At 40.6% G+C, this 23,396-nt stretch overlaps 1 protein-coding gene across 4 annotated transcripts in view; it reads left to right on the forward strand.

Annotated features, from left to right (window-relative positions):
• The window catches only part of LUZP1 (leucine zipper protein 1), a 102,065-nt gene that overhangs the window by 20,686 nt on the left and 57,983 nt on the right, over window positions 1–23,396 (forward strand). Inside the window, exon 2 of one of the 4 annotated variants that reach the window (XM_032303216.1) lies at window positions 6,246–6,456. The exons of the other annotated variants lie outside the window; for them this stretch is intronic. The gene's annotated coding sequence lies outside the window, so the exon portion shown is untranslated. The remainder of the gene's footprint in view (window positions 1–6,245; window positions 6,457–23,396) is intronic. 4 annotated transcript variants of the gene reach the window in all.

Below are 23,396 nucleotides of genomic sequence, written 5' to 3' on the forward strand. Positions count from 1 at the left end.
GGTGCGAGCGCAAGCCCCGCTTCTAAGCCCTCAGCTGGATCTAATCGGACTCCTCTGGCTCCACAAGCTTGCAGGTGGGAAGCTTTCTGTGCTGAGTGCCTGCTTCATCAGCTGACAAAATAATGCTTTGAAAAGTTTTCAGCCTTTTTGTTCTAAAAGTTGTAACAGTTTTTCACTAATGAGCGTTGTGAAAGCATCGTATTTTGTTCTAAAGACAATAAACCACTTTCTGTGGAACTGTGAAAAAAGCAAAAGGATACTTGTCTGCTCCAGTAATAGAGTTTAGATTATGGACAAGGAGGAGATGAGTTGAGTGAGGTAAAGCTTGAATTATGAACGGTCTTGAAGACTATACTAGGGGATTTGGAATTGATCTTGCTACCATTTAGGAACCACTGAAGGTTTATAAAGGTAAGGCACTGATCAGTACAGAATTGTAGACTGATTAATCAAGGAGGTGTTAATTGGAAAGGAGGCCAGTTAAGGATTTTTGTAGAAATTCAGATGTGTACTATCAGGACCTGAATTTAGGAACTTAAAAAAAAAAAGGAGTATATTAAAAGTTTTGAAGAAGGAAGAGATAGGAGTTAATGATGTGGATAAAGAAAGGTAAATGTAAGATTATGAGTTTGGTGGAACTGGGGGGCATTTGTGATAGCTAGTTAACTGAAGTTGGAGAAGGGGACACTGGGGCATCCTTTCTGCCTCATTCTCTGCTAAATATCACTCTATATCCACATGCTTTTATGACGCCATTTGTTTATTAAAGATTTTATTTATTTTAGAGGGCGTGAGCAGGGGAGGGGCAGAGGGAGAGGGTGAGAATCTCAAGCAAACTCCCTGCTGAGCCCTGAGCCAGACATGGGCTCCTTCTCATGATCCCGAGATTGTGATCTGAGCCCAAACCAAGAATCCGGTGCTTAACCGACTGAGCCACCCAGGGACCCCGTGACACCATTTATTTGAGATATGTTGAGAGTCTCTAAAATTGACTTGGGATTGAAGTGGGAGTTAAAAGGTTTCTTTTATTTTGGAAACATTCATTTGGGGGTTATATATATATATAAAATGTATATGGTACATTTCAAACCATTAAATATTTTGCATAAGTTATTAGTTACAGAAATTGTATCCTAATAAATAATAATGTTGTTAGTTCGATGAGCTGTCAAGTATGGAGGAATTTGGGGGATGCATTGGTGGCTTTAGAATGTTTTCATTTAGGGGAATTTGTCCTGCATACATTGACCAGACAGTGTGGCAATACACTGGTTCGCCTTGGATGGTTTAATTTATCATGATCTAGTTAAAATAGTCTTTCAGTTTTTGTCATTGCAGGATGTTATAGTAGAATATATTATCTATCATTTCGTTAGCATTTTACACCTGATGTCTGCTAACTCTTCAGGGTTTCAAACTGCCTCATGAAATAGGTATTGTTACTCCTCCTTTACAGATGAGGAAACTGAAGCTCATAGGGGTTTAAGAAATGTTCCTCAGGGAGCAGTAGAATTAGGATTCTCTGTTAATGTGACATAAAGTCCATGTTCTTTCTTCTACTCTGTTCTTGGATTAGAGGTCATAAGAATAGGAATAAGGAGAGGGAAAGAAATAATTGATTAGGTGGTAACTCAAATCATTGATGTGCTAACCACATATTAACTGGTGTTATCTAGCCTTTTCCATCCTGTGTGTGCAAGAGTGGTGGGAGGAGGGCTTCGAAGGCCAAATGTGGGGTTCAATCATTAAGTGTCTGCCTTCAGCTCAGGTCATGATCCTGAGGTTCTGGGATTCAGCCCTGTGTCAGGCTCCCTGCTCGGTGGGAAACCTGTTTCTCCCTCTCCCACTCCCCCTGCTTGTGTTCCCTCTCTTGCTGTCTCTCTCTCTCTGTCAAATAAATAAATAAATAAATCTGTCTTAAAAAAACAAACAAAAAACGAAGACCAAATATGATCTAGCCCTAGTTCTAGTCAAGGACAGTCACTTATCTTGGATAATGTCTCTCATATCCTTTCGTACAAAGCTTTCAAAAAATCCTTCATAAAAATAAATGTCCAATTCAGAAAACAAACAGCCTGCTGATATAATTCGGCAAAGAGCTAGTCTGGCAAATGACATCTAAGGAAGTTTCAGGGTCCAGCTTCTGGGAAAGTGGGATTTGAAGGCCAGTCTGCTTGGAAGCGTAGTTAGTGCTGGAGACTAGTGGTCATTGATAACTAGCACTTTTTGGGGGGATGGGTATCTGCCTTTCTTAATTCTCCCTATTATCCACAGCCACAAAAGTTTTTAGCTTTTATTAATGTGCGCTGTTGATAATTTATTTCTTCAATATTCTCTCTTCTCCATATTCTAAAGCTCAGCCCCACCCCTCTCCACCACATTCCTGCTGTTTCTTTACCGGCTGCTTGTATTTGGTCTAGTAGAACATGTGCACAAATGTGATTAAAGTCCTAGGTTTTTAACCTTCTCTCCCAACATTTCCTCCATCTCCTAACACAAGTGAAAACAAGTTTTTTTTTTTCCTCTAATGAATGCTACCATTCGTATTTTTGCTGATTGAATATTTTTTCATTCCTTGAGCTGGGGAGCAATTCATATACTTCTGGCCCTTCACTGTTGCTTCTAGATCATTTTTTGCCATTTTTGCATGGCTACTGATTTTTCAAAGTCCCTACCATTTGCTGTCCTCTGTTCTCATTGTGTTCGGTGACTTTCAGGATCCACAAGGATCACTTTTCTTTACCACCCCGTTCCCTAGTATGCACTTTGTCTGCAGCCTCACTCTTACTGATTGCTGTCTGTCTTCCATCTGTCGATTGCTTTCCTTGCACTCTTTATTGAGTCCTTCCTTTCAGATTAGGAATACACTGAGGTCTTCTCTATCCTAAGTAAGTAAAATCCCCCTGCCCTCTGGCTCCTAGAGTTATTGCCATATTTTTTTCCTTTTACTCTCAAACATCTAAAACCAGAGCATTCTCTGTGCAGCCTTTTCTTTCGTATTCCTTGTTCTTTAACACCCTTCCTGTCTGGTTTCTGTCTCCAACACTTTACTGTAAATGCCCTTTCAAAAGTCCCAGTGTCCGTATATTCAGTCATTTTCATAGCCTTTGTCTTCCATAATCTCTTGTCAATATTTAAGGTATTGATCATCTTCCTTGAACCTTCCTTCTTTGACTTGGAGTTAAAAATATGCGTGTCTGGCCCCATTGAGCCTGGTAAGGCCATTTTACCTGCAACTTGGCTGGTGGTTGGACTCTGGTGTTCATCTCGGGGCCTGTACTGACTAGCAGAGAAGGGGCGGAGCAGGTTGGCACTGTGCATCTCATAGTGCTCTGTACCCTGTGGACTTTTAAGTAAATAATTGATTTGACTTGCTAGTCTTCCTGTTCTTTCTCTTCCTCTCTCCCTAATCCTGCTGCGGCTTGTTTGTAAAATGGATTGCCCACTTCTGCTCTTGACTCTGCTCAAACACTGTAGTACACAAAGGCAGACATTTCTTTTTTAGAGCAGACTTTTGGAAAGAGTGTTATGAATTAAGTTCTTTGGTAAACTCATGTGAGATTTGAAATACTCCAGAAAATATGGGAAAGTTTAATGAATATCGGGTAAGTGGCCTTCACAAGAAAACTTTGATGTCTTCTCTCTTATTTTAGTATTTTTATGGAAGATTATTTCTGGGGGGAAAAAAAAACCCACATCAGATTCTGTCACAGCAAAAAATAATTACACTGAGAATCTCAGAATAGTAGAATTTCTAAGCCCCACTTATTTTCAGGAGTATTTGCTATAATAACACGGGACGGGGACAGTTCCCTGAAGTTTGTTATTAGGATTTTGACTTGACTTTGCCATGACAGTTTCAGAAAGTTGCAGAGATTAGCTCGGAGGTAGTGGCGTTAGCAAATGTGGGGTAGGATTACACAGATGTAGGAAAGCGAAGGTTTGAGATGACATGATTTTCTGAGAAGGAAACAGTATTGAGTAATGCCACTTTTTGTTGCTGTTTTGCTCTGTTAAATGGTCATGGAGGCCTTGTATCCCAAACATTTTTTTGGCCTTAGAGATTTGAGTCATACTCTGTTCTCAGATGTTTATCACCTTCCTGTACAGGAAATGGAATTACTCAGCGCAGAGAGATGATAAAGAGTTCTGGACTAAGTGAGTTTGGAGGTTCTGGTTCAGTTTTTGTCATCTTTAGCTACATAGACTTGAGCGAGTCACTTTATGCTTTGGGCTTCAGATTTGTCAAATGAGGAGAAGTAAGTAACTTCGGAAAAGATACTACTATTTTAATTTGAGGTGTTTTGATAAAAAGCCATTCACAGTGAGTCTCAGAGTCAGTTTACAGATTAGTCAGAAATGTGATAATTCATATTGAGAGAAGTCTGGCAATTTTTGTTAAGAGAGAAGAGTTTGCGGTATGTCGTTTGATATGGAAGAAATACTGCAGCTATGTCTTCAGAATGGTAGAAGCTACATCACTAGCATGTTCCCTGGATTATAAATGTACTAGAAAATATTATTGAACTATGGAGATACTGAAATGTGAAAGCCAGTACAGATTGCCTATTTCAAAATGATGTGGCGGCTTTGAAGCACATTTTTTAAAGCGTTTATTTATATGAAAAATAGGTAAAATGGCAGAGTGAAATGATATTAACAATAGTAGCTAATGACATTCGGTTAGCACTTCCTATAATGCCAGCTGCTATCCTCAGATGATTTTATAATGCATTTAGTCCTTCTTTAAATAATTCTACGTGGTAGCTATTATCCCTGTTTTATCAGTGGGGACACTGAAACACAGTTGAGTAACTTGCCCATACTGCTGGCGACATGCTGTCACATATGTGACTAGGTCTGTTTGACTCCAGATCCTCTGTGACAAATACATATATCTGTTACATGCTGAGTTCAGAGTGTGTACGGACGAAGGTATATAGTGGTGAGAACAAAGTAGAATTTGGATATTGATGTTTGGCTAAGTTATTGTGTTTGCTTCTTTAAGCTATATGCTATCCTTTCCTAACATAATTTTCATTATACATTACAATTTTTTAAGTTTAGTAATACCACTCACATTTACTGACTAATGTGACCTGGGTTTGAATTCCAGCTCTACCATGTGATTTTTGTATAAACTCAGGAAACTCTACCTCTTTGTGCCTCAGTTTACTCATCTGAAAAATAGGGTTAATAGTATCTGCCTCCTAGTGTTGTGAGAAGTAAGGGAGTTGATGCAGAGGGCTTAGAATGACGCCAAGTAAACATAAAATAAATGTTGGCTATTGTTATGTTTTTAACTTTTGCAAGTACCTTCAATACCATTTCCTTCAAATAACATTCCTGTGTGAGAGGTAGAGTCTAGAATTTTGCATATTTAGTCCCATTTTACAAATGAGAAAACCATGAAGCAACTTGTCTGAAGGACACAAGAGCAAAATTAAATGGAATTAAATTTAAAAGCTTAGTTAACCCTGGTCTGAAAGAGGAAGAAAAGGTTTGGGATGAGTGTCATGGCATAGTCACTTCTCTTGCTTGTATAAGTAGGACAAGCCTGTGGTGTTTGGACCGGGAAGGAAGATCATTCTCAGCTACTCATTTCTTTTTCTAGTCCCTGATTCCCTTCCTGCTGTTAGAGGGGGTTGTTGCTGCGTCATTCCTATGTCCTGGTGTAGCCATCTAGCAGGCTGAGAAACATTTGAAGGGTATCCGATTCTCTGGGAACTGAGAAAACAGCTTACCTTTTCTATGTGGAAAAAAGGTAAACCGAGTGGGAGGCGTGAGCTGCCCGTAGGAGCTGTGCTGTCATGTGAGTCGTTCTATGGATTTAACTCTTAAACTGCTTTAACTGAATCCCACTCTTTTGTCCTGTGTCCGTTTCCTGTGGTTGTTTAGAGGCATGTTTAGGATTTAAGTGCTTCTGGGTTTTTGTTGTTGTTGTTTGTTTGTTTTAAAACAGCTTCATGTGGCCTGATGTAGCTCAGCTGTCAGCCCGGGATTTTGCTGCAGTGAGAACTGCATGGTCTCTGCATTGCTGTAACCAGATCCTGGGAAGACTTGCCTTTCCATCTCTTTGATGAAAAGATTTCTTTGCATCTCTCCCTCGGGCTAGTCTGCTGTAGCATTGGAGGCTCTCCCCTACTCTTTGGAAAAAAATGAAAAAGAGTTTTTGAGAAGGGACCTTGTGTTGGGATTCTTTTTGCCAGGATTACTCCAGCTAACGACTGTTAGCTTTCCCTTAGCTCTGACACACAGGAACAACGTCTTCAGCAGATGTATATCGGAGCTGCCATGCAAGAGACTACTACTGCTAGTCACTGGGATGCAGAATATAAAAACTGAAACAAGTTGAATTAGACTGAATAATGATTAAGGATAGATAAAATGATATATCCAGGAGAAGACATCATAGAGACTTGGACTGAATTCCCAGTTCTGCCTTTTATTCCCACTGTGAGTCTGGGCAAATTTGTTTAACTTTCCTGAATCTCAGTTTTCTTATCTGTAGACTAGAAGACTGGTAATAACTAGTTCTTAGGATTGCTTTTAGGATTAATTGAGAGAATAAATTGACAACACTAAACAGAAGGCAAGAAACAGTACTGCGAAATGTTACTAACCTTCCTGCAGTTGATTGAATTCCTTGTTAAAATTGGGATATTAGTACTTAGCTCAGGTTTGTTGTAAAGATGAAATGAGAATGGAGTGAGTTCGCTAGCTACCCGGCACACAGATGCTACGTGTGCAGAAAAGAACCGGAGCAACTGAAATGCTGGAGGCAATATTTCTTTGGAAGAGACAAATGAAAATAGTACCTAAATCGTACCAACACTAGCAACCCTTGAATTTCAGTAGTCTGTGTTACTCTTGCTGTGCTGAGCTAAATATGTGCATTTCCAATTGTATTTTGCCTGTGATTCAGTCCCTTCTTTTTTACACATAATCATGTTCTACTCATTCTCAAAGATTAGCTTGAATTTTACTGTGAAGCTCTTGTAGATCAGTTTAGAGAAATGATTTGTCCTACTACTAAAATGCCATTGTGATGCTTAGCATGGACTGATTCTTAGTGGTTTTGCTCTCCTGATCTGCCTGGAGAGATTCTATTCCTTCGTAAAGTCTCATTTGGGACTCATCTGAGAAACCTTTCCTAACTCTATCAATCCATTCCTTCTGTATTTTTGTTGTTGTACATCTTGTGAAACACTTGCTGCCTTTACCACGTTGACAATTATTTGCTTACTTTTGTCTGCTTATAATAACTATGAATATCATAAGAACAGAGTATATTTTCTCTGTATTTCCATTTTATAGCACATGCCTGGTTCAGTAAGTAATGAATTGAGACTTCGATGCATTAATCTTGTGTTGGTATTTTCTTTTTCCAACACAAAAGGGCATGTGTGAGAAGTTCACTTTGGTGTCTCTGTGTTTTTTAAAATAAAACCAACAAGGGTGCGTGGGTGGCTTAGTTCATTAAGCGACTGACTCTTGATTTCAGTTCAGGTCACAATCTCAGGGTTTTGCGATCAAGCCCTGTATGGGGCTCTGTGCTCAGGAGGAGTCTGCTTGAGATTCTCTCCCTCTCCCTTTGCCCCCCCCCCCCAAGCTTGTACACAGTCTCTCACCAAAATAAATAAATATTTATTTTATGGATGAAATTTATTTATGGATAAATAAAATCATTTATTTATGGATAAAATTTACTTATGGATAAATCTTTTTTTTCCTGCTTGTGTTCTAAAAAATAAATCTGTAGAATTTTTTTGTAAAAAAAAGATTTCGGCATGCCTGGGTGGCTCAGTGGGTTAAGCCTCTGCCTTCGGCTTTCGTCACTATCTCAGGGTCCTGGAATCAAGGGCCACATCAGGCTCTCTGCTCGGCGGGGAGCCTACTTCCTCCTCTCTGCCTGCCTCTCTGCCTACTTGTGATCTCTACGTCAAATAAATAAATAAAATCTTAAAAAAAAAAGATTTCATGTGCTTTTCATGTGCTTATTATAAGGCCATTGGTATATATTTCTTTGGAGAAATGCCTATGCAAATCCTTTGCCATTTTAAAAATTGTCTTTTTATTGTTGAATTATAAGAGTTTCTGTATATTTTGGATACTAGTCTCACCAGATAAGTGATTTGCAGATATTTTCTCTGAGTTTGTTTATCTTTTTTTTAAAATAAATTCTTTTTTTTTTTTAAAGATTTTATTTATTTCAGAGAGACACAGAGAGAGAGAGAGAGAGAGAGAGCAAGCAAGCATGAGTGGGGGAGAGGGGCAGAAGAGAGAACTAAGCTCCCGGCTGAGCAGGGAGCCCAATGAGGGGCTTGATCCAGGGCCCAGGCTGAAGGCAGACACTTAACCCACTGAGCCACCCAGATGCCCCTCTTTTTTTTTTTTTTTTAAGATTATTTATTTATTTGACAGAGAGAGAGAGAGCGAGCACAAGTACGCTGAGTAGCAGGCAGAACGAGAGGGAGTAGCAGGCTCCCGGCTGAGCAGAGAGCCTGATTCCAGGCTGGATCCCAGGACCCTTGGATCATGACCTTGAGCCAAAGGTGATGCTTAACTGACTGAGCCACTGAGGCACCCCTAAATTTTTGGATCTATTTGCCTAAAATTCATTGCCTACCTCCTATGTCTACATGATATAGGAGAGCTAGAGGTCCTAAAAAAGCATATGTTGAGTGAAGGAATTGCTGTACTATGGGTAGCACTGGATTTCTGCATTATAGAGGCCTTGGGTATAAGAAAGATAGCATTTGACTGGGAATTAGGAAAATTTGGGTTTTAGTCCTAGCGTTGCTATAGCCAGATATTTTGACATTGGGCATATAATGTAATTCTCAGTTTCCTCACCTGTAAAGTGAACGATTTTGACTAGGTAGTGTTACAGGCATCACTAAAGTTGTTTGAGTTGATAAGGTCCTTGGGGACACTTGTTACAAGTCAGATTATACTGTCTCATTTGTTCTTAATACAGAACTCTCATGCATGCTGTTACTTTTGCTAGAAAATTTATTTTCTTCTCTTCAGTCAAGAACCCTGTCTTTCGGGGCACTGGGTGGCTCAGGGGGTTGGGCCTCTGCCTTTGACTCAGGTCATGATCCCAGTGTCCTGGGATTGAACCCTGCATTAGGCTCTCAGCTCACTGGGAGCCTGCTTCCCCTCATCTCTCCCCCTGCCTCTCTGCCTACTTGTGATCTCTCTCTGTCAAATAAATAAATAAATAAGTAAATAAATAAGTAAGTAAAATCTCTGATTTTAGAGGTTTTTTAAAAAAAAGCCCTGTCTTTCTTTAAAACATACAGTAAATTCTGACCAGCTCCAGTCATATAAATAAACCTGGATTTTTATTAAAGAATTTATAGCTAAAAGAGACTCTTAAAATTCTTTTAATCCAGTATTCTTTATTACAAGTGATGAATTAGAGGCATAAAATAGTTAGAGCCGTTGATTTAATATCACATTTGCTGCGTGTCTGCTACAAACCTGGTTCAGGCTGTATAACTAGTTGGTGGCAGAATTGAGATGAGAACGGAGATCTTCTGGACTCTCAGTTTGGTATTTCTAGTATACCACTTTGCCATGGATTACTAAATTACAGTCTGTTTAAGAGTAGTATCAGGAATTTGCCAGTGTTTCAGCTAAGGGTTATAATAATTTGCCTCCAAATTCTCATCTTTTTTTTTTTTTTTTAAAGATTTTATTTATTTATTTGACAGAGAGAGAGATCACAAGTAGGCAGTAGGCAGAGAGGCAGGCAGAGAGAGAGAGGAGGAAGCAGGCCTCCAGCTGAGCAGAGAGCCCGATGCGGGGCTCCATCCCAGGACCCTGGGATCATGACCTGAGCCGAAGGCAGAGGCTTAACCCACTGAGCCACCCAGGTGCCCCCAAATTCTCATCTTTAATTAATTTTTGGCATTAAGTGGGATTGACATATTTTTTACATATTTTAGGTATAAGTTGATGGATAGTTTTTTAAATTATTTTTTTGTTCAAGGACCTATTTTCAGCCTTAGAGAATTATATGTCGCTCTAAGGTCCCCCGTTGGCTGCCTATGATTTTATTATAACAATCCCAGTCCAACACTGTTGGTGTTATACTATCCCTGCCCATGGTCTCTCTGGTCACTGACTTTTGATGAAAATGATTGATTGATTGATTGTTTTTTAAGATTATTTATTTATTTATTTATTTGAGAGAGAGCGAGAGAGCATGAGACGGGGGAAGGGTCAGAGGGAGAGGCAGATGAGCAGGGAGCCTGATGCGGTACTCGATCCTGGACATGACCTGAGCTGAAAGGCAGTCGCTTAACCAACTGAACCACCCAGGTGCCCCTAATGGAAATGATTTATTTTGGAATTGTGCCTGGTCCTAACCACCTGTTCCTGTTAATGTGGGTTTTCCAGTTCTTCAGTGGAATATGCAACTTCATTGGAATCACAAATAAATATAGTTCTCTTGAAAAATCTCGTCTCTACCTAACCTTGCCCCACAAATAGGTACTAGCGTCGGCTGATGGAATTATTTGAGTGGGAGCATAGCATATTCCCAAGGAGCCTGAAGTTAGTTATGTGCAGTATAAAAACTCAGAAAGCACTTAAATGAAAAACATGATTCAGTTGATAGCAAAATCTGACCTGAACTAAAGTGAGGCTTTTTTTTTTTTTTTAAAGATTTTATTTATTTGACAGAGACATAATGAGAAAGGGAACATAAGCAAGGTAAGTGGGAGAGGGAGGAGCATGCTTCCCCCCTGAGCGGGGAGCCCGATGCGGGGCTCGATCCCAGGACCCTGGTTCATGACCTGAGCTGAAGGCAGACACTTAATGACCGAGCCATACCCAGGCGCCCCTAAAGTGAGGCTCTTTATCTCACTTAGTATGAGTATTCATATATATATGAATACACACAAACACACACACACATTGTTTTTTTTTTTAAATAAACTCTACCACTAGTGTGGGATCTCAACCTCACAACCCCGAGATCAAGAGTGGTGTGCTCTACTGACTGAGCCAGCCAGGCGCCCGAGGATTATTCATATATTTAAGCTGTGGAAATACTGATGTGTTTGCCTATAGCATATTGCCCTGGTCCCTATTAGGTTATCTTTCCAAAATCCAAAGAATCCTGAATTCCAAAATATATTTAGCCTTAAACAAGGGACTGTAGATCTGTATTTGTTTTGTTGTTGGTAGTTCCTTGTTATGTGGATGCTGCTTCTTTTCTTTCTTTTTTTTTTTTTTTTAAGACTATTTATTTAATTGACAGAGATCACAAGTAGGCAGAGATAGAGAGGAAGAGAAGCAGGCTTCCCACTGAGTGGAGAGCCTGATGCAGGGCTCGATCCTAGGACCCTGGGATCATGACCTGAGCTGAAGGCAGAGGCTTTAACCCACTGAGCCACCCAGGCGCCCCATGTGGATTCTTCTTGAAATAAACCCCAAGGAGGGTGAATTTTTGTACTGGGCCTTTATTGAGCAGTTAATTTCCACTACTTTTCTTTGATTTTCAAAAGAACATTGCTGTGCCTCCTATTCATTAGTATTACTGAAGGAGTTTTCTCTTACTCTTTAAAAGTTTTATGGTTTCGGAGTGCCTGGGTGGCTCAGTGGGTTAAAGCCTCTGCTTTTGGCTCAGGTCGTGATCCCAGGGTGCTGGGATCAAGCCCTGCTTTGGGCTCTCTGCTCAGCAGGGGGTCTGTTTTACCCCTCTCTCTCTGCCTGCCTCTCTGCTTACTCGTGATCTCTGCCTGTCAAATAAATAAATAAAATAAAATTTATATATATATATATATATATATATATATATATAAAGTTTTATGGTTTCTTTTTTTTCTCTTCAATATTTTTTTTTTAAATTTCTAAACTTATTGTAATAGAGTGGATAGTATTATGAACTTTCACCTATATCATTGGTTCTCAAATTGTGATTTACAGATCCCTGGGGGTCCCCAAGACCGCTTAAGGGGATCTGCAAGTTCAGAAGTGTTTCCATAATAATACTAAGACATCATTTGCCTTTTTCACTGTGGTGATATTTGTATTGATGATGCAAAAGCAATCAATGGTGGATAAAACTGTTGGTGCCTTAGCACAAATCAAGGCAGTGGTATCAAATTGTATTAATAATAATTATGCTTGTGACACACTTGGAATAAAATAACAAATATCAGTTTCATTTAAGAATGTTCTTGGGGTGCCTGGGTGGCTCAGTCAATTAAGCTTCTTCCTTCAGCTCAGGTCATGATCCCAGGGTCCCAGGATCGAGCCATCCATCAGGCTTCCTGCTCAGTTGGGAGCCTGCTTCTCCCTCTCCCTCTGCCTGCCGCTCCCCCTGCTTGTGCGCACGCGCGCTCTCTCTCTCTTTCTCCGTCAAATAAATAAATAAAATCTTTAAAAAAAATGTTCTTGATGAAGCAGTAAAAATTACTAATTTTATTCAAGTTTAACTTCTGAGTACACATCTTTTTATTTAGTCCATGTGTTGAAATGGGGTGAAATACTTCTGCATATCAGGATGTAGTGTTTACTTGAAGAGTTGGTTGTTTGAGTTGCAAGCTAAACCTCTTCTTTCATGAAACATCATTTTTACTTGAAAGAATGAGTGACAAACTGGTTACTCAAATTTGGGTATTTGGGTGATATTTGGAAATGAGTTAGATGAAGTTCGCCACTTCAAGGAAGACAACCAAAAGTACCTGTGGCCCATGATAAAATTTTAGATTTCAAGCAAAAATTAGAATTTTGTAACTTATATCTGTCACTGTGAGCTTTTCAGCTTCCTAATACTTAGTCTTTTTTGATGGAATTGGTAGTTTATTAACAATAGTGATTTTTCAATACGTACAATGAAATGTGTCAACATTTTAAGATCTGCATATCTGTCAACTTAGTGAACCAGTATTCACTGGTCACACCTAACTCTCAGTTGTGTTTTCAGTGTTCCTTCCCCCCGGGGCCTGTCCCTCAAGCCCTCCAACTGGGGAAGCCTGAGTCGCACCCCATGAGTCCACCTGCCACCCAGGAGGAAACCATGCCTTTTGGAGCTGCAGAAGACCCTCAGAGCGAGAGAAACCTTCATGCCCCTACTGAGGCCATCCCCAAATTCCGCGCCACACCGGCGGAAAAGTCGGAGGCAGACGCCCAGCCACAACCCCTCCCTCAACTCTGCTCCGGGAAAGCTCACCTGTGCAGGGGCCCTCGGGTGGACAGTGTAGTCTCGGCCCATTTTCTGGATGGCTGTGACATGCACCGAGCCAGAAATCACTCTAGCCCACGGGGGACAGTGTGGTCCAAATCACCGCCCAGCGCCGGCCACTTCTCACGAGTGTTCTGCCCAAATCGGTACCGATTTGGGAGATTTGAGGGAGGGGTTGTAGCTGCACGTCAGCCTCCAAGGTTTCAGCCCAGTGTGGCACTGATGGTGGGGGATGGCCTCGTGGCGGGGGCATGCAGGTGTCTCCCACACTGAGGGTTTTCTGCAGCTCCGAAAGGCACGGTTTCCACTTAGGTGGCAGGAGGACTCATGGGGCATGTTTCAGGGTTCCCCCAGTTGAGGGCTCGAGGGACAGGGCCCTGGGAAAGGAAGATTGAAAAACCAACCAAGGGTTAGGGCCCGGGCTTAGGGGCACAGCAGACCCCATCTGCCAGCTCCAGGGAGGTTACTCCAGGAGTCTGAGTAGCAGGAGGCCTTAACCTCGCATGCGCCTGACTCACTGAGGGCTTTCTGGTAGAGTTGGAGCCGGGACAACTTGGGATCCCAGGCCAGGCCCAGGAGGAGACCCTGCAGATGTGTGTTGCAGGAAGCGAGTTTGCTGGGGGTTTTCCGGCCAATTCTCACGAGTGTTCTGCCCAAATCGATACCGATTTCGAGCAGAATGCTCGAAATGATCAAGGTATGGTTTGTTTTTTTTTAAGATTTTATTTATTTATTTGACAGACAGAGATCGCAAGTAGGCAGAGAGGCAGGCGGAGAGAGAGAGAGAGAAGGAAACAGGCTCCCCACTGAGCAGAGAGCCCAATGTGGGTCTGGATCCCAGGACACTGGGATCATGACCTGAGCTGAAGGCAGAGGCTTTAACTCACTGAGCCACCCAGGCGCCCCAAGGTATGATTTTATTAAAAGATCCATTTGAAGTGCAAGAAAGACTAATGGATTTTAATGTAACAGCATATGAAAAGTTCCTGTGGTTATGCTTCAGATTCCATATTACATCTAACCTGTGAGAAACTACTGCTTGTCAAGTTATGGTGTAGTATCATAGAAGAATGTCTCTCTCATCATCTGAAAATGCCATCAAGGCACTCTTTTTTCAAGTACATAGTATGTGAAGTTATTATTTTCTTCTCATACAACAAAATGCCATATTATAAGCATGATGTAGAAACAGGTGTGATACTGCAACAGAGGTTAAAGAGATTTGCAGAAGTGCAAAACCAATGCCTCTCTTCTTACTAATTTTTTTGATTTTGGAAAATTACTTTTCATAAAAATGTTGCTTATGGGGCACCTGGGTGGCTCAGTGGATTAAGTCTCTGCCTTCGGCTCAGGTCATAGTCTCAGGGTCCTGGGATCGAGCCCCACATAGGGCTCTCTGCTCAGCAGGAGCCTGTTTCTCCTTCTCTCTCTCTGCCTACTTGTGATTTCTGTCTGTCAAATAAATAAATAAAATCTTTAAAAAAAATGTTACTTATGGTAATATATAATGAGTTTATTGTAATTTGAAAATTAATACCTGTTTTAAAATTTTCTCCGTTTTAATATTTTATATGGCAAATCTAGATTCATATAAACAAAAGCCCTTTGGGGTCTTCAGGAGTTTTTAAGAGTGCAAAGGAGTCCTGAGATCAAAACTTTGGGACCTACTAATCTAGATTCACAATTGTTACTTTTTAGTCATAATTGCTGTTTTCTGTTTGTCTATTTCTTTCTGAAACATTTGAAAGCAAGTTGCATACATCATAGCCTGTAACCACTAAATAATTCTGCATTCAGTTTTAATACAATATTGTCTAATGTTCATATTCAGATATCCCAGTTGTTCCATAAATGTTCTTTATTGCTTCCCCTCCCCTTTAGACTCCAAAGATTTCTTTTTTTTTCTTTTTTTTAAAATAAATTATTTTTATTAACATATAATGTATTATTTGCCCCAGGAGCACAGGTCTGTGAATTTTAAGGCTTACACATTTCATAGCACTTACCATATCACATACCCCCCCAATGTCCATAACCCAGCCACCCTCTCCCTACCCCTCTACCCCCCAGCAGCCCTCAGTCTGTTTTGTGAGATTGAGAGTCTCTTATGGTTTGTCTCCCTCCTGATCCCATCTTGTTTTATTTTTTCCTTCTCTACCCACCCTGCTTCTCAAATTCCTCCTATCAGAGAGATCATATGATAATTGTCTTTCTCTAATTGACTTATTTCGCTCTAGTTCCATCCATGTCATTGGAAATAGCAAGATTTCATTTCTTTTAGTGGCTGCATAGTATTCTACTGTGTATATATACCACATCTTTATTCATTCATCTGCTGATGGACATCTAGGTTCTTCCCATAGTTTGGCTATTGTGGACATTGCTGCTATAAACATTTGGGTACACGTGCCCCTTCGGATCACTACATTTGTATCTTTAGGGTAAATACCCAGTAGTGCGATTGTTGGGTCGTAGGGTAGTTCTATTTTCAACTTTTTGAGGAACCTCCATGCTGTTTTCCATAGCGGCTGCACCAGCTTGCATTCCCACCAACAGTGTAGGAGGGTTCCCCTTTCTCCGCATCCTCGCCAACATCTGTCGTTTCCTGACTTGTTAATTTTAGCCGTTCTGACTGGTGTGAGGTGGTATCTCATTGTGGTTTTGGTTTGTATTTCCTTGATGCCAAGTGGTGTTGAGCACTTTTTCATGTGTCTCTTGGCCATCTGGATGTCTTCTTTGCATAAATGTCTGTTCCTGTACTCTGCCCATTTCTTGATTGGATTATTTATCTTTGGGTGTTGAGTTTGATAAGTTCTTTATAGATTTTGGATACTAGCCCTTTATCTGATATATCATTTGCAAATATCTTCTCCCATTCTGTTAGTTGTCTTTTGGTTTTGTTGACTGTTCCTTTGCTGTGCAGAAGCTTTTGATCTTGATGAAGTCCTAATAGTTCATTTTAACCCTTGCTTCCCCTGCCTTTGGTGATGTTTCTAGGAAGAAGTTGCTGCGGCTGAGGTGGAAGAGGTTGCTGCCTGTGTTCTCAAGGATTTTAATGGATTCTTACCTCACATTGAGGTCTTTCATCCATTTTGAGTCTATTTTTGTGTGTGGTATAAAGAAATGGTCCAGTTTCATTTTTCTGCATGTGGCTGTCCAATTTTCCCAACACCATTTGTTGAAGAGATTGTCTTTTTACCATTGGACATTCTTTCCGGCTTTGTTGAAGATTAGTTGACCATAGAGTTGAGGGTCTATTTCTGGGCTCTCTATTCTGTTCCATTGATCTGGTGCTTGTTTTTGTGCCAGTACCATACTGTCTTGATGATTATAGCTTTGTAATAGAGCTTGAAGTCTGAAATTGTGATCCCACCAACTTTTAGCTTACAGTTTTCAACATTCCTCTATTTGGGGTCTTTTCTGTTCCATATAAATTTTAGGATTATTTGTTCCATTTCTTTGAAAAAAAAATTTTTGATGGGGATTGCATTAAATGTGTAGATTGCTTTCAGTATCATAGACATTTTCACAATATTTGTTCTTCCAATCCATGAGCATGGAACGTTTTTCCATTTCTTTGTGTCTTCCTCAATTTCTTTCATGAGTACCTTATAGTTTTCTGAGTACAGATTCTTTGCCTCTTTGGTTGGGTTTATTCCTAGGTATCTTACAGTTTTGGGTGCAATTGTAAATGGGATTGACTCCTTAATTTCTCTTTCTTCTGCTTTGCTGTTGGTGTACAGAAATGCAACTGATTTCTGTGCATTGATTTTATATCCTCACACTTTACTGAATTCCTGTAGGAGTTCTAGCAGTTTTGTAGTGGAGTCTTTTGGGTTTTCTACATCAAGTATTGTATCATCTGCAAAGAGTGAGAGTTTGACTTCTTCTTTGCTGATTTGGATGCCTTTTATTTCTTTTTGTTTTCTGATTGCTGAGACTGGGACTTCTAGTATTATGTTGAATAGCAGTGGTGATAGTGGGCATCCCTGCCATGTTCCTGACCTTAGGGGTAAAGCTCTCAGGTTTTCCCTATTGAGAATGATGCTCACTGTGGGTTTTTCATAGATGACTTTGATGATATTGAGATATGTACCCTTTATCCCTACACTTTGAAGAGTTTTGATCAAGAAAGGATGCTGTACTTTTCAAATGCTTTTTTAGCATCTACTGAGAGTATCATATGGCTCTTTTTCTTTCTTTTCTTTTCTTTTTTTGTTCTTTCTTTTATTAATGTATTGTATTACATTGATCGATTTGCAGATGTTAAACCAGCCTTGCAGCCCAGGAATAAATCCCACTTGGTCATGGTGAATAATCCTTTTAATGTACTGTTGGATCCTGTTGGCTAGTATTTTGGTGAGAATTTTCGTGTCTGTGTTCATCAAGGTTATTGGTCTGTAATTCTCCTTTTTGATGGGGTCTTTGTCAGGTTTTGGGATTAAGGTAATGCTGGCCTCATGAAATGAGTTTGGAAGTTTTCCTTCCAAACTGGGAGACTGGGTATTAATTCTTTTTAAACACTTGGTAGAATTCCCCTGGGAAACTGTCTGGCCCTGGGCTCTTGTTGGGAGATTTTTGATGACTGTTTCAATCTCCTTACTAGTTATGGGTCTGTTCAGGTTTTCTATTTCTTCTTGGTTCAGTTTTGGTAGTTTATACGTCTCTCTAGGAATGCATCCATTTCTTCCAGATTGTCAAATTTGCTGGCGTATAGTTGCTCATAATATGTTCTTATAATTGTTAGTATTTCTTTGGTGTGGGTTGTGATCTCTCCTCTTTCCTCCATGATTTTATTTATTTGGGTCCTTTCTCTTTTTGATAAGTCTGGCAAGGGGTTTATCAATTTTATTCATTCTTTCAAAGAACCAGCTCTTTTGTTGATTTGTTCTACCATTCTTTTGGTTTCTGTTTCATTGGTTGCTGCTCTGATCTTTATTATTTCTCTTCTCCTGCTGGATTCAGGCTTTCTTTGCTGTTCTTTCTCCAGCTCCTTTAGGTGTAGGGTTAGGTTGTGTACTTGAGACCTTTCTTGTTTCTTGAGAAAGGCTTGTATCGCTATGTACTTTCTCAGGACCACCTTTGCTGTGTCCCACAGATTTTGAACAGTTGTGTTTTCATTTTCATGAAATTTTAAAATTCTTTAATTTCCTGGTTGACCCATTCATTCTTTAGTAGGATGCTCTTTAGCCTCCATGTATTTGGGTTCTTTCCAACTTTCCTCTTGTGATTGAGTTCTAGCTTCAGAGTATTGTGGTCTGAAAATACGCGGGGAATGATTCCAGACTTTTGGTATGGGTCGAGACCTGATTTGTGACCCAGGATGTGATCTATTCTGGAGAATGTTCCATGTGCACTAGAGAAGAATGTGTATTCTGTTGCTTTGGGATGGAATGTTCTGAATATATATGTGATGTCCATCTGGTCGAGTGTGTCATTTAAGGCCTTTATTTCCTTGTTGATCTTTTGTTTGGATGATCTATCCATTTTAGTGAGGGAGGTGTTAAAATCACCTATTATTACTGTATTATTGTTGATGTCTTTCTTTGATTTTATTATTAATCGGTTTATATAGTTGGCTGTTCCTGTGTTAGGGGCAGAGATACTTAAAATTGTTAGATCTTCTTGTTGGACAGACCCTTTAAGTATGATACAGTGTTCTTCCTCATTTCTTATTATAGTCTTTGGCTTAAAAATCTAATTTATCTGATACAAGGATTGTCACTCCAGCTCTCTTTTGATGTCCATTAGCATGGTAAATTGTTTTCCACCCCCTCACTTTAAATCTGGAGGTGTCTTTGGGTCTAAAATGAGTTTCTTGTAGATAGCATATTGATAGGTCTTGTTTTTTTATCCATTCTGATACCCTGTCTTTTGATTGGTGCATTTAGCCCATTTACATTCAGGCTGACTATTGAAAGATATGAATTTAGCGTCATTGTATTGCCTGTAAGGTGGCTGTTACTGTATATTGTCTCTGTACCTTCCGGGTCTACTACTTTTAGACTCTCTCTTTGCTTAGAGGACTCCTCTCAATATTTCCTGTAGGGCTGGTTTGGTGTTTGCAAATTCTTTTAATTTTTGTTTGTCCTGGAAGCTTTTTATCTCTCCTTCCATTTTCAGTGATAGCCTAGCTGGATATAGTATTCTTTTTTTTTAAAGATTTTATTTATTTATTTGACAGAGAGAGATCACAAGTAGGCAGAGAGGCAGGCAGAGAGAGAGAGGAGGAAGCAGGCTCCCTGCCTAGCAGAGAGCCCGATGCGGGACTCGATCCCAGGACCCTGAGATCATGACCCGAGCTGAAGGCAGCAGCTTAGCCCACTGAGCACTCCAGGCGCCCTGCATATAGTATTCTTGACTGCATATTTTTTCATTGTTTTGAATATATCATGCCAGTTCTTTCTGTCCTGCCATGTCTCTGTGGATAAATCTGCTGCCGGTCTAATATTTCTACCATTGTATGTTACAGACTTCTTGTCCCAAGCTACTTTCATGATTTTCTCTTTTTCATTAAGACTTGTAAGTTTTACTATTAGATGATGGGGTGTGTACCTATTTTTATTCATTTAGAGGGGAGTTCTCTGTGCCTCGTGAATTTTGATGCTTGTTCCCTTTGCCATATTAGGGAAATTCTCTACTATAATTTGCTCCAATATACCTTTTGCCCCCCTCTCTCTTTCGTCTTTCTGGAATTCTGATTATTCTAATATTTCATCTTAAGGTATCACTTCTCTCTCATTCTCCCCTCATGGTCCAGTAGCTGTTTGTCTTTTGCTCAACTTCTTTATTCTCCGTCATTTGGTTTTCTATATCACTCATTCTCTCTTCTGCCTCATTTTTCCTAGCAGTAAGAGCCTCCATTTTTTTATTGCACCTCATTAATAGCTTTTTTAAATTTCAACTTCGTTAGATTTTAATTCTTTTATTTCTCCAGAAAGGGCTTTTATTTCTCCAGACAGTGTTTCTCTAATACCTTCCATGCCTTTTTTGAGCCCAGCTAGCACCTTGAGAATCGTTGTTCTAAACTCTAGATCTGACATATTACCAATGTCAATATTGATTAGGTCCCTAGCCATTGGTACTGCCCTTTGTTCTCTTTTTTTTGTGGTGAGTTTTTCCACCTTGTCATTTTATCCTAGCTCTGGAGTTCTGCTGCTCTCCTTGATTGGTTATCTTGATCTTGGCTGGATATTCTTGCTGATCTTCTGGGGGAGAGGCCTGTGGCAGTGATTCTCAAGTGTCTTTGCCTGAGGTGGAATTGCACCACCCTTGCCGAGGGCCAGGCCAAGTAATCTGCTTGGGTTCGCTCTAAGCAGCTTTTGTTCCCTGAACACTTTCCATAGAGCTTTGGAGGACGGAAATGAAGATGGCGGCCTCCCAATTTCCAGCCTGGAGGAGCCAAGAGCTCAGGGCCCTGCTCCTCAGTGCACCTTCAGAAAAAAAGCAGTCAATCCCTCTCATCTCTCTGGCCTCTGGCCGCGCTCTGTGCTCACCTGGACTGTGAGCAAGCATTTCTCTCTGGTGCACAGCCCCACTGAAAGTCTCCAAGCCCAGCAGATTCCTGCTGCACGTTCCTGCACCCTTCCTCCTGGAGGAGGAAGGCAGGGGCCTCTCAGGATCTGCCACTTGTGGGGTCCCTGCTCAAAGAGCAGTGGTATGACTGTGCCTTGGATCACGGTTTAAGGTAACCCGATCTGAAAGCTCACTCCTCGGCTCTGTCTCTACTGCTGGCTTCCCCGCTCCAATACCTGGCTGCTCTGTCACCCTCAGACACCCCTGATCTTTCTGTGACCCTGCAGGACCTAAGACCACACTGTCCCCATGAAGGCTCCACCCCCATTTAGCCTCTGAAGCGATGTCCCTCAGTGGAGCAGACTTCTAAGAGTTCTGATTTTGTGCTCTGCTGCTCTACCGCTTGCCGGGAGCCAGGCCTCCCACCCCTCCACCCCCACTGTGGTCTATCTTCCCATCGCTTCGGATTTACTTCTCTGCACGTCCTAACTTTCAGAAAGTGGTCAATTTTCTGTTCCTACAATTGTTGTTCTTCTCTTCTATCTCCTGTTGAGTTTGTAGGTGTTCGGAATGGTTTGATAACTATCTAGCTGAACTCCTGGGACCTGACGTCATTTCAGTCTGCTACTTCTCTGCCCTCTTGACCCCCCCTGCTCCACTTCAAGGATTTCTTGTTACATTTGGTCCTCATGTCCATTTTAATCTGGGGTGGGGGTTGGCAAACTTTTTCTGTGAAGGACCAGATAGTAAAACTTTCTGGCTTTGTGGGCCATACTATCTCTTGAAGAGAAAAGCACCCAGAGACAATATGTAAATGAATAGGCATGGCTGTACTCTGGTAAAAGTTTAGTTTGAAGACCCTGATCTAGAAAATCTCCACTCTTAACTTTGGTGTGTGTCTTTAATAACACTTTCTCTTTTGAAGAGTCCAGGCCAGTTAAAGTATCCCATAAGTTGGGTTTGTCTGATTGTTTTCTCATGCTGAGATGCACGGTGCACATTTTGGTAAGAAATAGTACACAGACGATGCTGTGAGGTTCCCTTTATATCATATTGGGAGGCACATAATGTTACTCTTCTTTATTATTGTTGATGGTAAATTTGACCTCTTCATTAAAAGGTACTTACCTCCCTTTTGTAAGTAATCGGGGGGGGGGGGTGACTTTGAGACATTGTGAATATCTTTTTCTCCTACGCAATGGTTTTAGCTTTCACTAATGGTCCTTTTCTGAGTCGGTTATTACATTGGTGGTTGTGATTATAGTTCTTAACATCTGCTTAAGTAACAATAGCAATAAAAAACAAATTGTATTTTCAGAATAGTACTCCTGAGCTTATTTAGAAAGCCCTATTAATATATGTATATTGTTACTGTGATTCTGTGGTTTCGTTTGCCATCACAGACTGTCTCCCCAGGAGGGTGAGGCTGAAGGATTGGGTCTGCACATGTTGTACTGAATAGCTGCTTTCTAGAAGCAGGGTTCTAAAATATAGTATCTTCTTCTGAGCCCAAGGCTGCTTAAGAAGGACCTAGCCTAGTCTGCACTGAAAGTTGTCTCTGCCATGGCTAGTTTTTCCGCTTCCTTATCTCTTGTCAGTATTTCACGTGTTTAGTAGTTCCATTCGTGGATCCTATAGTACTGTCTTGATCAGTTTTTGTCTAGTTATATGTTAAAGCTTGTGCCAAAACCCAAGTAGTTACAACTTAGAAAAAAAAATTTTTAAGAGGAACATTTTTCCTCACTACCTTTTTTTTTTTTTTTAAAAGATTTTATTTATTTATTTGACAGAGGGAGATGACAAGTAGGCAGAGAAGCAGACCGAGAGAGGGAGGAGGAAACAGGCTTCCCGCTGAGCAGAGAGCCCAATGTGGGGCTCGATCCCAGGACCCTGGGATCATGACCTGAGCCAAAAGCAGAGGCTTTAATCCACTGAGCCACCCAGGCGTCCTCCTCACTACCTTTTTTTTTTTTTTTTTTTTTCAAGCAGATGGAGAGGCAGGCAGAGAGGGAGATAGAGGGAAGCAGACTTCCTGCTGAGCAGAGAGCCCGATGCGGGGCTCGATCCCAGGACCCCGAGATCATGACCTGAGCCGAAGGCAGCGGCTTAATCCACTGAGCCACCCAGGCGCCCCCTCACTACCTTTTAATGAAAAATTTTGAATTTATAGAGAAAGCTGATAATCTAAAAAATACTTATTCTTTTTAGCTGGATTCAGTAATTGTTAACTGTTTGCCTTATCATACTTATGTAATACATCTTTGTATACACAAATATTTTTTCTTAACTATTTGATAACTGCAGATGTTTAATTCCCTAGAATAAGGATACTCTGCTACATAACCACTATGCTCTCATCACACCTGACAAAAGTATGTTTCTAATATATAACATCAGTTCATATTCAGATATCTCAAGGTTGTCTTTCATAGCTGTTGTTTGAGAAATACTCTCTTGAAGAACAGTAATTGATGGGAGATTGACCTGTAATTGAGCAGTGAAGTTCTCTATGTCGTCTCTGACAGAAAGATGACCACAAGTTTGTGTGATGCCCTGCAGGTAGCTGCAATTAGTTGGATTTCATTGGTCAATAAAATGAGGTCATCTGATTGCAGGGGAGGAGGTTCAGGGCTTCTTTAGCTTATTATGGTCAAGTGTTGGACCTTCCAGCATGTCC

Source organism: Mustela erminea, chromosome 10, assembly GCF_009829155.1.
Source record: "Mustela erminea isolate mMusErm1 chromosome 10, mMusErm1.Pri, whole genome shotgun sequence".
NCBI classification, from domain to species: Eukaryota; Metazoa; Chordata; class Mammalia; order Carnivora; family Mustelidae; genus Mustela; species Mustela erminea.